Source organism: Urocitellus parryii, chromosome 10 (genome assembly GCF_045843805.1).
Source record: "Urocitellus parryii isolate mUroPar1 chromosome 10, mUroPar1.hap1, whole genome shotgun sequence".
NCBI classification, from domain to species: Eukaryota; Metazoa; Chordata; class Mammalia; order Rodentia; family Sciuridae; genus Urocitellus; species Urocitellus parryii.
This window is the reverse complement of record NC_135540.1, coordinates 47,811,965-47,827,760: the sequence shown is the minus strand read 5'-3', so window position 1 is coordinate 47,827,760 and position 15,796 is coordinate 47,811,965.

Genomic DNA, 15,796 nt, shown 5'->3' with positions numbered 1-15,796 from the left:
ATGATAGGAGACAAAATCTAATGGTTTGGAAGCGTCGGAGAACCCGATCTTGCCATGTTCCTCTTTGCCTTGTGGCAAGTTCTCTCATATTAAGGATAAGCTCAGCATTTAGGACAAAGGCTTTCCCTATTTCATTCATTTGTGGTTCTCACAAATTTAAGTCTCTGCTTTCAGGCTATTGAAAAACTGAGATGCCATTTATAATATATTTACTAGAACAGTTCTAAAAAACAAGTCATTATTCAGCTACTTTGATATGGTTCTCTTAATCAAAGATTTATTGGGACAGTTTAGAAATAGTCAGATGAATGTTCTCCCTACCTGGGAGATGGGAGGCGTAAGCAGTGCTCTGTGGAAGATTTATGCTGAATTGCTTTATGCTATCTTGCATTTGATTAACTTTTATCAACCAGAACAAAACCTCCTTCCCAATGCATCATTTATATGAACTTTATAAATGAGCCATCTTTTTATTGCCAACATAATTCATTGTGATATAACCATTTAAAAAGATTCCATGAGATAAGTAATTAACAGAGAGGAGATTGTGTGTGTGTGTGTGTGTGTGTTTCTTCTGCAACAATTTTATGGTGAAAAACCTGAGTGTACTACTCTGTGATGAGCATTGTAAAGGATACATAACAAGTGTTAAGTTACCTCTCCTCCTACCTGAGATTAGGTAGGAGGAAAGGTAAATGATTCCACTTGATCATCTTGGTGCCACAAATAGTAAACCAAGTCAAAGTGTGAAAACAACCTTTGGTTTATGTCAAATGAAGTATCCAAAAGACTACATAGAATTTTACTCTGTCATGTGTACATGTTATATTTCCTCAATGTGATATTTCAAACAAATATGACAGTGGCATTTTTAGGACTGAATGATAAAATTTAGGTAAATTGCGCTGAGTGCTCAATCATGACACTCAGAATTGATTTTTAATCCATCAAGAAAGACACTTTGAAATATGTTAAAAGGTCCTTCTAGTGAATGTGAAAAAATGTTAGGTCTCTCAGGAATAGAAATGTATTTTGAATCTTGTCATTTTCCTTCATTAGCTATATTTTCTTAATGGAAATTATGATTATAATTTCTTTTTCAGCCTAAAAACAATTGGGTTTATAAAAAAAAAAGTAGAGATGGTTTTTAAAACATTTTTTAACTATCCCCAAATGATTAATTGATAATTTCAATATTCTTGACATTTCTGTGGCCAAAAATTCTTTTTATATGCTTATATAAAAGGATGTCAGGTATACTATTTCTTCTTGCTCCACCAGGCACATGGTCTAGTTAGCCTCTTCCCTGTGTGTTCCAGGAGGCTGATTTCTTTGAATGTCTTTGCCTCTTTCTTCTCTAAATTTTTTCACCCTGTCTCCTCCTACTGGGACCCTAACAGGTTCACTTGGCATCACTTAGGAAGATGTTCAGCCCACTAGTATAGAACAGAGACATTCACAATTAAGTGAAAGGAATGTTTATAGAAAGAAAATAGGCATTGTACATCAATACTAGGACTCTTTCCTTACCCTTTAATAATAACTTGTGGCTTCTATAACAAAATGCCTAAGCCTACATAATTTATAAAGTCCATAAATCTATTTCCTCATGATTCTATGGGTTGAGAAGCTCAAACTAAAGGGACGAGCAGTTTTTGTGTCTGATAAGAGCCCCATTCGGCTACCAAGTTGCAGGCTCAGCACTGTGTTTTCACATGGGGGAAGACACAGGAAATGCCAAAGGGGATGAACTTATTCCAGTCCTTTTTATAAGGAAACTAATCCCTTTCATAAGTGTGAGGCCCTCATGGCCTATCACATCCTGAAGACTCCACCTCATCCTACTGTCGCATTGGGTCATAAGTTCCAACATGCGAATTGAGGTTGGAGGGGCAAACATTCAAAATAGAGAATAGATTGAGGTTTTTACACGCTTCTGGTCTCAAAAATTTTCATCAGTCAATCAATATATTTTATTTGTGTTTCTGTTTAAAGACATGCTATTTTATATACATTGTTGATTCATTAATATTCATTGAATGGCTGAACAGCATTAAATGATTGAATGAAGATTTTCTGGTACTCATATCTTCTCCGTAAGGCACAAAACAGCTTAGGAACACTAAGCAGTACTTTGGCACTATGCCTGCAGACTATTTTGAATAGTAAGATTATCAACAAAAATAAAAAATGTAAAAATTGTGACAACAGGGGCTAGGGATATAGCTTAGTTGGTAGAGTGCTTGCCTCGCATGCACAAGGCCCTGGGTTCAATGACCAGCACTGCAAAAAATAAAAAATAAAAAAAGTGACAATAAATAAATCTCAGAAAGGATATCTATTTATAGTATGGGTGTCTAAACAGCAAGACAGAGCTTTATAACTTCATATTGCTTGACCTCAACTTGGAATACATATGTTGTGTAACTTGTTCTTGTTTTTTTTTTTATCTTTGTTTTTCTTTTTTTTTCTGCTGTTGATTGAAAATGACTATGAAAACATAGTAGGTACTGATGTAATGATTTGGGGGTTACAAATAAATTTTAACCATAGATAAATAGGTATCTGCAAACAATGAGGATTAAATGTGCCTTGATGGAATGAATGGAAAATTAGACAATACTAAGGAAAAGATGAGTGAACTTGAAGAAACATAAATAGCATTATCCAAAATAAATTACTAAAAAAAAAGAATTACCTCAAGTATCATAATATGTATGTATATATTATATGGTCTGGATCTCTACTGTCACCCAAAAGCTCACATATTTATTTTTATTTATTTATTTTTGGTACTAGAGATTGAGATGCTTTACTACTGAGCCACATCCCCATGCCTATTTTATTTATTTATTTATACTGTCTCACTAAGTTACTCAGGTTCTCATTAAGTTGCTAAGGCTGACCTCAAACTGGTCTAATCCTGCATCAGACTGGGATTACAGTCAGGCACCACCATGCCTCTTCACAAAAGCTCATGTATGTATTTGAGGACTTGCTTCCCAATGCAGCAATTTGCAGAGGTGGGGCTTTGGGGAAGTGCTTAAATTATGAGGGCTCTGACCTCTTCAGTGGATTAATCAACTGATGGCTGAATGGACTATGTAAGCAAATGTGGCTCAAAGAAGAAATCAAAATGAAAATTGAAGCATTTTGAAAGGAGTGAAAATTAAAAACATATCACATGAATATATTCACAGTATAGTATTACTTAGTGGGAAATTCGTAGCACTGTATCCTTATACTTAGGAAAGAAAATGTTTTTAAATAAATAACCTTGATTTCATCTTAAAAGTGTAGTAAGAGAAGATCAAATGGAACCAAAACAGGAAAAAGAAAACAGATTATAAAAATTGGAATAGAAACCAACAAAATAGAAAACATAATAATAGCAGAGAAAATCAATGAAATAAAAATCTGGCTCTTTGAGAAGAATGAAAAAATGTATAAACTCCTGGACAGACTACTCAGGCAAAAAGATAGAATATATAAATCACCAACATCATGAATGAGAAAATGAAGTCACTACTAACTTACTGGTGGTATTTGATGGCTGACAGAGAATTAAATGAACGTCTTTATGTCAATATATTCTACAACATGGATAAAATGGATAAATTCTTTGGAAGCTACAAAATACCAAGGCTTATTGAAGAATGCACATATAATATAAATGTTCAATGTCCACTTAATAATTTGAAGTTTACCTTAAATCCTACATAGAAAGGAAACTCCATACCATGATGTGTTCAATATGAATTCTGTCGAACATTAAGTGTAAAATGACTACTTACACACATCTTCAGATAACTGAAGAGGAAGCAATATTTACTAATGGATTCTATGAATCCAATGTTACCATGATACTAAATCCAGAAAATGCATGTTAAGAATAGTGAAAAACACATGTGCTTGAGAAGAATGTAGACTGCTGTTGAGCACAATGTTCTGTATGTTTCTAATAGGTCAATTTTTATGTGAATAAAAGTTAAAATTATAAAAACAATATTTCACAAGGAGAGAAACTTCCCAACAAAATATTACCCAAACAAACCCAACAATATATAAAAGGTATAACACATTATAATCAAGTAGATTTTATCCCAGAAATGCTAGGGTAATTTAATATTTGAAAATCAGTGTTTTTCACCATAACAGAGAGACACACACACATACACACACACACTCACACATACCAAATTCAGAAAAACACATGAGATAATTTCAATAGATGTAAGAAAAGCAATACTAAAATTTAGATTAGGAATTTCTTGATCTGATAAGGTAAGTTATGAAAAATCTATATCTAATGTTAAAAAGTTAAGACAGTTGAGTGTTTCTATCTGAAGTATTCTGCTCTAATCAATATGTTTCATATTTCACTTGAGGTTCTAGCCAAAAAAAAGCAAGTAGAAGAAATTAAAAACTATTAATATTAGACATGAAGAAACTAAATGATCTTTATATATTGACACTATGATCAATAAAGATAGTTCTATGGGATTATAAAAAAACAACAAGGATTGACAAATGAGTTTAGAACATTGCAGTGTACAAGATGAATATTCAAAAGTCAGTTGTGCTTCTGTACACTAGCAATGAACAAAATTGAACATTCAAATTTTAAAACACATCATTTATAATATAAAAATATAAAACAGACATGAATGTGACAAAACAGGTACAAGATCTCAGCAAAATCTATAACATATTTTAAGAGAAATGAATGTAGTCTTGAATAAAAGAGATACCCTATGCCTCTGGATCCTAAGACTCAGTAATTGTTAAGATGCTAATTTTCCCCAAGCAATCTATAGATTGACTGCAATTATAATTCATGTCCCAGAATAATCATTGTATAATGTCCTTATATAAGCTGATTCTAAAATTCACATGGAAATGCAAAAGTACTAGAAGAGCCAAATAAATTTAAGAAGCACAAAGTTGCAACACTTAATAATATTGGCTCCAAGATTTACTTTAATGCTGAAATAATCAAGACAACATTCCATTTATGTGAAGATGGACAAATAAATAGTCATTGGAACAGAACAGGCTCCAGGAATAGACCTACACGTATATGACCAATTAATTTCATAGAAAGATACAAAAGTACTTCCATGGGGTAAGGTTGGTAATTTAAAAAAAAATGATGTGGAAAAGTTGAATATAAATATGCCCCTCCCCTGTAGCAAAATTTCTTTTTATCTTACTTCTCACAAATTATATAATAATTAACACAACATGTGTGACCCAGAATGAAATGTAAATCCTAAAACTAACAAACAGCTAGTGGAAAACAGGAGAAAATTCTTTGTGACCTTAGGTTTGGCAAAGATTTCTTAGAGGCAACGTAAAAAGTATAATTCTTTTTTTTTTTTTTCAGAAAGAGAGAGAGAGAGAATGAATCATGAATCTTTTTTTTTTTTTTTTTTTTGGTAGATGGACACAACACAATGCCTTTATTTTTATGTGGTGCTGAGAATCGAACCCCAGTCTCACACATGCTAGGCAAGCACTCTACCGCTGAGCCACAATCCCAGCCCAAAAAGTATGATTCTTAAAAGAAAAATGTGTTAAGTGGGACTTCATAACAGAAAGAACAGTTCCTCTTTAAAAGATACCATTAAGAAAATAGACAAACAAGTTAAACACAGTAAGAGAAGATTTACAAATTGCAAATGTGGTGAAGGACTTTCAGAACACTTAAAATTTGTAATAAGCAGTTCTGTAAAGAACTAGTGAAGTAGTTGAATAGAAATGTTACCTAAGAAGATCCATGCATGGCTAATAACACAGAGAAAGGTGCTCAATAACAATAGTCCTGAGAGAAATGCAATGTAAGATTGTAAACTCTAAAATTAAAAAGTTTAAACATGAGTATAACAGAAAATTCTAATCATTTCAAATGTTGTTGAAGAAATTTTCTACTGCTTCTGGGAATCTAAAGTTGTACAATCACATTGGGAAATAGTTCTCAATTTCTTAAAATATAAAAAATTATTTCTACCATTTTTTCCCAATCAAATTGAAACAGAAATCCACACAAAGATTTTTATAAGAACATTCATAATATCTTTATTGGTAATAGCTAACTCCAATGACCAGTAATGAGTCAAGGGAAAATTGTAACATATCCACATAGTGGAATACTACTCAGTAATGAAAATGAGTGAAGAAAGGATGTGTGAATCTCAAAATACACTGGATAAAATAAGCCAGATTTTTTAAAAAGTAGTGATATATATTCTACTAAACAAAATTCTGAGAAAATATAAGATAGTCTATAGGTATAGAAAGCAAACAAGTTTTTGCCTGGTGGTGGAGAGGGTTGAAAAGGGGCAGAAAGGATGTATTGCAAATGAGCATAAGGAAACTTTTGGGAGGAATAGTATTTTAGTCAGCTTTGTATTGCTGTGACCAAAGGACCTGTCAAAAATAAATTAGAGAAGAAAAAGTTATTTTGGCTCATGGTTTCATAAGTTCAGTTTATGGCTGACCAGATCCACTGGGTCCAATGTGAGGCAGAACATCATGCAGACGGATGTGGTGAAAGAAAGCAGCTCAGGACATAAAAGCCAGGAAGCAGAGAGAGGAAAAATATATAAACCCCAAACACATGTCCCCAGTGACTTTCTTCACCTAATCACACCCTACCTGGCTGGAGTTACCATCGAGTTAATTCATACCATTGAATCAATCCACTGGTTAGGTTAAAGTTCTCACAATCTAATCTTTTTACCTCTGAACATTCTTGAATTGTATCACACATTAGCTTTTGGGAGACACCATATATCTGAATCATAATGTTCTGCTTCTGGTCCTCAAAAGTCTATGACCACCTCAAATTTCAAAATATATTTAGTCCACTTCTAAGAATCCCCATGGTCTTTACAATTACAGAATTCCCTAAAGTCCTAGTCCAAATTTGCATCTGATATCCAAGGCAAACTTCTCTATGGGCCACGATCAAAAGCAAGTTACGTATATCCAATATATATATTGGAACAGGAAACATTTCTATCTCACAAGGGAGAAATAAGGGCATAGAAAGAGGGGATAGGATCAAAGGAAAGCAAACAGGTCTATAGCTGCATGTCCATCATCTGGGAACATGGTATTCTGATGTTCTTTCCAAAGGGCTTGTGTAGCTCTACCCCTATGGCCTTGATGGTTGCAGTCCACATGGCCTCTCTTGGTTTGTATCTGCTCAACTCCTGAAGCTTTTCTTGGCATACATTTCACATTAGTGGCATTTCTTAATCTTAGGGTCACTACTGCAGCTTCCAATTCCTTCTCATGTCTCCATGCACCCCTCTCTCCGCAGCAGCCCACAGGGACTGCTATACTTTACCTGGCCTCTCAGACCTTCCTTTAAAATCTTGGTGGAAGCCTCCCTGACTCTCTAACTCTAGTATCCTGCATTCATATAGCACCAGCATCACCTGTTAGATACCAAGGTCTGTCACTGTTTTCAGCAGTAGCCAAGTCTACATCAACTTCTGAGTGCCTGGGCTGAGCACAGTGAAACAGCTTTCTGAGCTCCATTTGTGCAAGCAGGGTGTCCATATGGTCTCTTCTGAGATGAATTTTTACTTTTAGACCCTTCAGCCTGAGATGGGTGTGGTCTTGCTAATTCCCGAGATGCCTTTGAGCTATCTTTCATATTGTTTATGGGTAAAATACTTAGCATCTCTTTGGTGGCTATATTAACCTTCAACAACCACCACTTCCCCAGCCTCTGTTTTGTTTCCAACTGCAAGTTTTTCAAATTTTCTGCTTTGCTTCCTGCTTTTGCTTATCACAGTAAAATTGGCTAAAAGTTGCCAGCAATCTCCATGCCACTACCTGAATACTGTGCTGTCTTGAATTTTCTCCACCAAATTTATTAGTATGTACACACACACACACACACACACACACACACACACACACCACACATACATACCAAGGATTGAACTCAGGGGCACATAACCACTGAGCAATATCCCCAGCCCTTTCTATATTTTATTTAAAGACAGGGTCTCACTAACTTGCTTAAAGTTTTCCTGAGTGGTTGAGGCTGACTCCTAAGCCACTGGAATTACAGGCATGTGCCACCGTGCCCAGCTCATCCATCACTTTTAAATTAAGCCTCCCAGAAATTCTCAGGACATGGGCAAATATAAACAAAATTTTTGCCCAAATTAACATGAATGACCTCTAGTACAGTTTCCAAAATAGTCCTTCTTCTCCTAAAACCTCATGAGCCTAGTCTTTACTGTCTACATGACTGGTAGTATGGGTTTCTGAGTTCCCACTAGAATTGTCCAGTAAGTTCCACTTACAACATGATGGAACTCTTTCAGCTTGCATCTCTGAAATTTTCAAAATTTCTCTCACAGACCAGTGCCAAAGTCTTCTGAACCTCATGTTCAGTGTAGACCCTGCAATGACCCCACCCTTTATGTGAATTTCTGTTTTAGTCAGATTTGCATCGCTGTGATCAAAGGACCCGACAAGAATAACTTAGAGCTGGAAAAGTTTATTTTAGCTTATGGTTACAGAAGTTCAGTCTATGGTCAGCCAACTCTGTAGCAAAGCATCATGGCTGAAGGATATGGTGGAAGGAAGAAGCCAAGGTATGGCAACCAGGAAGCAATAGCTCTGTTCACCAGGGACAATATAAATCCCAAATGCATGATTCCAGTAACCTACTTCCTCCATTCACACCCTACCTGCCTAGTTACCATCCAGTTAATCCTTATCAGTGGATTAGTCCACTGATAGTTAAAGTTCTCAGACTCTAATCATTTCACCTCTGAACATTCTTTTGTTGTCTCACATATGACCTTATGGGGTACATCTCATATCTAAACCATCATTAAATATTGTGGTGAAGGTTTTATGAGCATATATGTAGCCCAAAGGATGTAAGATTGCACCTTTTAATTATGTGCCATTTTTACATGTCAGTTATACCACAGAGAAGCTGTACGTATAAATAGAGAGATGACAGAGGAGGAGAGAGAGAAAGGGAGAGAGGGAGGGGGGATCCCTGGGTGTTGGAATGCATCTTATTGCAGACTTTAACCCACATTCCTGAAATGCCCTTGAGTCAAGGCAGGAAAAAGCAAGTAATACGGATACTCAAGATTTTTTTAAATTGTTTGAAGTTTTGCAAATTCAATGTGTTAAAGGCTTCAGAATGTTGGATATGTTGTACTACTTTCTGTAATCCTGACAATGATCTTGTGATTTGGGCATCTTTACATATACCTGGTAAATTAATTTATAGATATTAAGCTATTATTTTAGTTGCATGAAGTCACTACAAATGCAATTGGGAACCATGTATCCTGCTCCATAGCACAAGCTTACTCCACTTTTCTAAGCAAACCTCAGTAATCAGATCATTGTGGATTGGATATAAGATGTCCCTCAAAACCTTGTGTGTAAGACAGTGCAAGAACATTTGGAGGTGAAATGATTGGATTATGATAGCCTGATAGGAATTGACTGAGTGGTAACTGAAGGCAGGTAGTGTGGCTGGAGGAGGTGGATCATCGGTGCGTGCCTTTGTGGTATATGTTTTATATCTGACGAGTGGAGTCTCTTTCTGCTTACTGATTGTCATATGAGTTGCTCCAGCCTCAAGGAATTGAACTGGCTGTCTGTGGACTGAGACCTCTGAAACTGTGAGTCCCTAAATAAGCGTTTCCTCCTCTACAATTGTCCTTGTCAGGACTTTCGGTCATGGCAGTGAAAAGCTCCCTAAAACAGATGGCTTTAAAATAATGTGTTTCCATGTCTCCTTTCCCTCGGCCCCTTCCACAATCCAATATAAGATGTTCGTTCTTCTAACCCATTTAATTACCTAGGAATGCAAAATCGCACTGTCATCTTTGCCAGTGAAATATGACCTCCTGCAAAAGCCTTGAGTGTTTTCACCAAGTCATTGCCATTTTTTTCCATTTGTACAGTGGAGTGGCAGGTTTTCACTGTTATGCTTGGTAACAGTCCCTCTCTGCCCAAAGGAAAATGCAGCCCGTCTCTGTGATATTGATACTGGTTGGTTAAGAGCATGAATGCACCAAAGAACATGAGGTAGACACCACCCCGTACCACCCCACCCTCCCACCCAATGTGTAAAGAACAGGAAGAAGTCATCACCAATCTTTTTGGATTTCAGACCTTCATTAGAAAATTTTTTAAGGTCCCACCCACAAAATATGCATATTTATATACTTATATATTATGTACAAATTCTAATGATATATGATAAAACATAAAATTCATTCTAAATATAAAATAGAGAATAAACATTAATTTAAAAGTAATATTTTGTTAACTGCATGAAAAACAATAATTTGAGCATGATGTGACCGATGTAATATTCTTCACTACTGAAAACAAAATATAAATGTCTGGCTTAAGAGAGAGAGTGATAGAGTAGTGATTTGATTAAGTTTAATTAAAGTTATTTTCAATAAGAATTCATATGGTCTTTATACCTCAAAACGTTACTGCAGGAAAGAATAAAAATTAAAATACAAGTGGTAAATACTCACTATGCTTAATAAAGCAATAAATTCTAATTATTGATTATGCAATTTTTTTTAAACTTCTGGTAAATTTCTATCTCAGTGTATGCTAGCCATTTTGCCGTGAATTAATTGCCTGAGATGTTGCATTCTTATGGTTTTTTTTTGTTTTACAAATTAATTTGAAACTTTTCAAAACTTCACATGGAATATTCTGTTAACAAGTTCTTAAAAATATGGATGGTGCTTTGAATGTGATGTTCATCATTTTCAGAAAAAGAAATAATGAGGAAAATAATTTCGCATGTCCATTTTCAAATGTTCTCTCTGTAGCTCCACTTTTTAAAATAAAACATTTATTTTTCTCATTCACTGTAAAAATGTGACCTTTACTTATAATGGATGGATTAAACATTTTTTTAATGTCTACATTATATCAATAGTGCCTTTCTGAATAGCAGAAAGAAAGCAAACCTAAACCTAGAATACTCTCTCTCTCTCTCTCTCTCTCTCTCTCTCTCTCTCTCTCTATATATATATATATATATATATATATATATATATATAAAGTTGGCTTGAAGTTCTGTAATGCTTATGTGTGAACTACATGATTGCAAGGAAATCTTTCTATGGAACAAAATTTCCATGGTCATTCTATGTTTTATTACATCGGTTGTCAAGATACCTTTCTATTCAAAGGTCTAATTTTAAAATATACATTTAATTTGTTGAATGACAAGCTTAGCACTTTGTGAGTGTTTCTTCAGTTGGCTGTTACAATGGCTTATCAAACAAAATGCAATGTTGAATTGCATGTTTGGCCTTATTGTGATCCTCTCCCAAGATCCTTTTTAGAATTCTTGAGTGGCTACTATATCAGTGGGTTTACGCACTATTTTTGAGAACATATATTTTGGAGTACATATATCATTTAATGTATCACAGATTGTAATTTTATATTTTTTTATTGAAAGAGGATATAGCAAGTACTATAAGCTGGAGCATTGGAGAAATATTTGCAATATGATTAGACACTATAACTTCTCACATAGCTTGAATGGTTCTAATACATTTTTCTTTTAATCTTTAGCAATTATTTGTGTCTTCAAATAGTATTTGCTAACAGAGAAACAAATATTGCCTTGTCACATTATTGATTTGTTTGTATTGCCTTGGTCAGTTTTTGCACAACAGAAAGATATTTCCCAACAATATATAGGTTTGAAATGGTATATGCTTTGAAAATGAGCAATTTCAAATAGTATATTTTAAATATACTATTATTGCTAATAGATATCAATAAACTGCTGGATTAAGATGCTGCATGATTTTAAATATTGCTAAAATTGCTGTGATGTGTTTCACATTAGGAAGTTTGTTCACATTAAAAATGCAGTATTAGCCAGGTGCAGTGGCACATGCTTGTAATCTCAGCAGCTCAGGAAGTTGAGGCAGGTGGATCAACAGTTCAAAGCCAGCCTCAGCAACTTAGTGAGGCCCTCAGAAACTTAGCTAGATCCTTTCTCTAAATAAAAATACAAAAAAAAAGGGCTGGAGATGTTACTCCATGGTTAAGTGCCCCTGGGTTCAGTCCCTGGTACTGAAAAAAAAAAAAATGCAGTATTAGCATTTTTTTCAATCAACAGTTTCTTTGCAAGAATCTCTTTAAAGCACTACCTATTGAGCAAGCATTAACTTGGTTTGAACTGGGCATGATCTGTTAATGTACCTGACTGAGCACTTGCTATTGAATATGTGAGGGCCCTATTCTCAATCCTCCATCCCAGGTACTACTCCTTCTCACTCTGTCCTCTGAACTGAGTGAGGGGCCTGTGTCACTCATAATAAATGCATTATGTATTTTTCTTAAATACAACTAGGTATAAATGAAAGTATTACTATTTTCTTTCTTTCTTTTCTTTTTTTTTCTTTTTTTTTTTTTTTTACTTTCAACAGCATTTAATGCTTCACATTAATTATGTACATACCACTTTTTGTGGGGGTAGTACTGGAGCTTGAACTCAGGGGCTTTCAACCATTGAGCTGTATCCCAGCCCTATTTTGTATTTTTATTTAGAGACAGTGTCTCACTGAGTTTCTTAGCACCTCACTTTTGCTGAAGCTGGCTTTGAACTCACAATCCTCCTGTCTCAGCCTCTTAAGCTGCTAGGACTACAGGCGTGTGTCACCATGCCCGGCTGTACATTACACTTTGAGAGTACTTTTACAGTGCTATCTTTAATTATCTAAGCAAAATAAGAGTAAAAGTCAAGATTTCTGACTTGGGAAATGAATAGATGCCCTTAAGTGGTAAAGTACAGAGAAAGCTTGCATTCTGACAATTAGGAGAAATGTTGAGATAATAAAAGGCAATTTGTGCATTCATTGAAGATAATAGAATTATAGTTATAATTATAATTCTTGAAGCTACATGATTTTCACTTAACTTCATTCATTTGCCTCTGAGAGAATTGAGTTAAAACATTTCATTTTTAGAAAATTAAAGGAAAGTGAAAAATCTGCTGAGTCCTGCATTTCATATTTAGAAAATTAAAGGAAAGTTAAAAAAACAACTGCTGAGCCCTTTGGAGATTATATGTGCCAAAAAGATGCTTAATTAGAAGAATATCTACATACAAATAAATAAAAAAAGAAGTGCTTTAAAGTGTCAAACTACTTTCTCTATGATAATACTAAAATTGATTTATTGAGGGTCTAATAAGAGTAAAATGATAACCAAAGAAATTGGGAAGAGGTATAATGTGTTCTATTATCTCTGCATCTATAGAAATATTAAATTGTTGGAAGTGGTTAGCTTTGATGATCAAAAATTTCATGAAATTATACAATATTTAGCTTCTTCTTGATTACAGTTTTTACATCAGAAGTTTGATTCAATTAAAAATGATGTTCATATTGAAAATATTGCATGAACTTGAAATGTAAGAATCTACATACAAGATAAACTTTATTTGCCTCAATTTGCTTGTCAAAACTTCAGTCTAAGTTCGTTTTATATTAAGAATTTCTTCATAAAGCCAAGAAAGCTTTTAAGCAAGCAAATGAGAAATTGAGTCTTCATTTGCTTCCATCTTGGTCAAATAACCCAAGACAATCCTAATATATACTGCTTCATTAAGATGGAAGTTTGTGGACTGGGACATCGTGATAAATAATTAGAAATAAACACTGAAAATTCATCTTCTAATATAAATACTTTCTTAATACTGCAATTTAAGCCTAATTTCAAAGGAGTGTTTTTAGTGAATGTGTGAAAAATTCATATTTTCTTCATCCATCAGACCATCATAATTTCAGCATCCAGGTTTGCAACAACACCCTGTCCATGATTATCCAAGTCATTCTTCACTGGTTTTAAAGTTTGTCTAGATAGAATCTAAGTATGAATTTTGTTTGTTTTAAACAAATTCTGCTCAGGACTCACTGGACATTCCCAATATTCCAATCTAAAAAGTTTATCTTTTTGGACAGTGTTTATGTCATTATTTCTGTTACTTTCTTCTGGAAGATAAACTAGATGTATCTTGCGAATTCTTTTCTATTCTCCATGTCTATTAATTTCCTTCAAATTTTCTATCTTTTTATCTTTCTGTGCTGCATTCAAAATAATTTCTACAAATCTTCCATTTCTGTAATTCTTCTTTTATCTGTATCTAGTAAAGCTACTTAACCTAAATTTAAGTTGTTTTTATTGGTTTTTGATTTCTATATTTTTATTTCAAGAATTTACTTTTAGTTCTACCTAAAGTTTGTCTGCTTTTTCCCCCACATAATCTTCTTCTTGCTTAGACTTCTATTCCTATTATTATTTATTTGACCCCTTTAAATATACTTGTTTTAATATCTATTCCATTGTTTTATATTTGTTGCTTCTATGCTTTGTGGTAGTTTGCTCCTTCTGTCTTTTTGTAAGTTTGAATGTCAATCCTCTTTGGAAGAAATTATTTCTATGGAAGACCTGCTCGTATTCATACTAAGACATCTCTTTGGGATAGTTTTATGTTTGCTTTTTTCCAAACTCTGATTTTGCCAGTACTTAATAGGTTTTGCATTGATTTCCCAAATTCACATTTCTAAGCTTTTATACTGAGGACTGGGTTTTGAATGTCTCAGTTTTATCTTCCACCCACTCTCTATGGTAGTTGAGTTTTATGTGATATCCTTAGTGTAGTGGTAGAGTTTTTCTAATCTTTGTTTCAATGATGGGTCAGCCCTTTTTAGTTCATGGCTCTATGCAAAGAACTCAGAAACACACTCAACATTAGAGAATATGAGTATAATTCCTATATCTACAGAGCATGAAATCCAGCTATCATGTTAGATGGACCTTGGTTTCCTGGCCTCCGATTTTAATGAACCATAAAACCATAAACAAGATATTTAATCTATATGAGGCTCACTTTTATCATCTCTATAAAAGAAGTAATGCTTCAAGAGTTGTAAAATTAAATAAGTTTATGGGTGTGAACAATTTGGCACAAAGTAGATAATCCTTTTAATTACATAATCATCTTTAAATTCCACAGAGCCAAAGGATTCTGAGTCAGGGGCAGCATTTGTAGAAGAAGCTGGTCTTCTTTCAGAGAAGTATCCTTGGTTACATTGTCAGTCACAAAACCATTTCGTCAGATTTTTCTCTATCATTCATCTCATCTTAGCCTCTATCATTAACAATTCATCCAGTCCTCCACAAGAAATTGTACTACTCAATTCCCAATCCCAGTGACCTTATAATTTGGTTGTAATTGCTTTCCTGCTCAATTGGTTGAAGTATCCCCTTTTCCACTTTAATTCTTATGTCTTCAGACTGATGTCTGTAGAATGGGCCCTAAACAAACTTAGTAAAACAAAGTTCAGTAGAAATAGTTATCATCTATTTATAACTTCTTATGTGCTGATATGCTGTTATTCAATATTTTCAACATCTTATGATATAGGTTTTTATCCTATTTTACTGACAAAGCTTTGTTTTACTGAGTTTGAGTTACATGCTCAAAGTCAAAATATGTTCATGCCCAAGTCAATTGTCCAGTTAGATCACTGACAATTCCCAATGGGATAGTCTACTTCTTCTCTAAGGATCCCTTGCTTCTGATGGCAAATGGTTATTGAATATTATTTTGCCTTTGTATTCTCATTTTTGAGTGGATATAAAATGATATAAAACGTCAACTGCTCTATATTTACAGGCTGTGATGAATATCAATATAGGAGGAAATGTCATATAATAAATAATTTTTTAAACCTGGAAC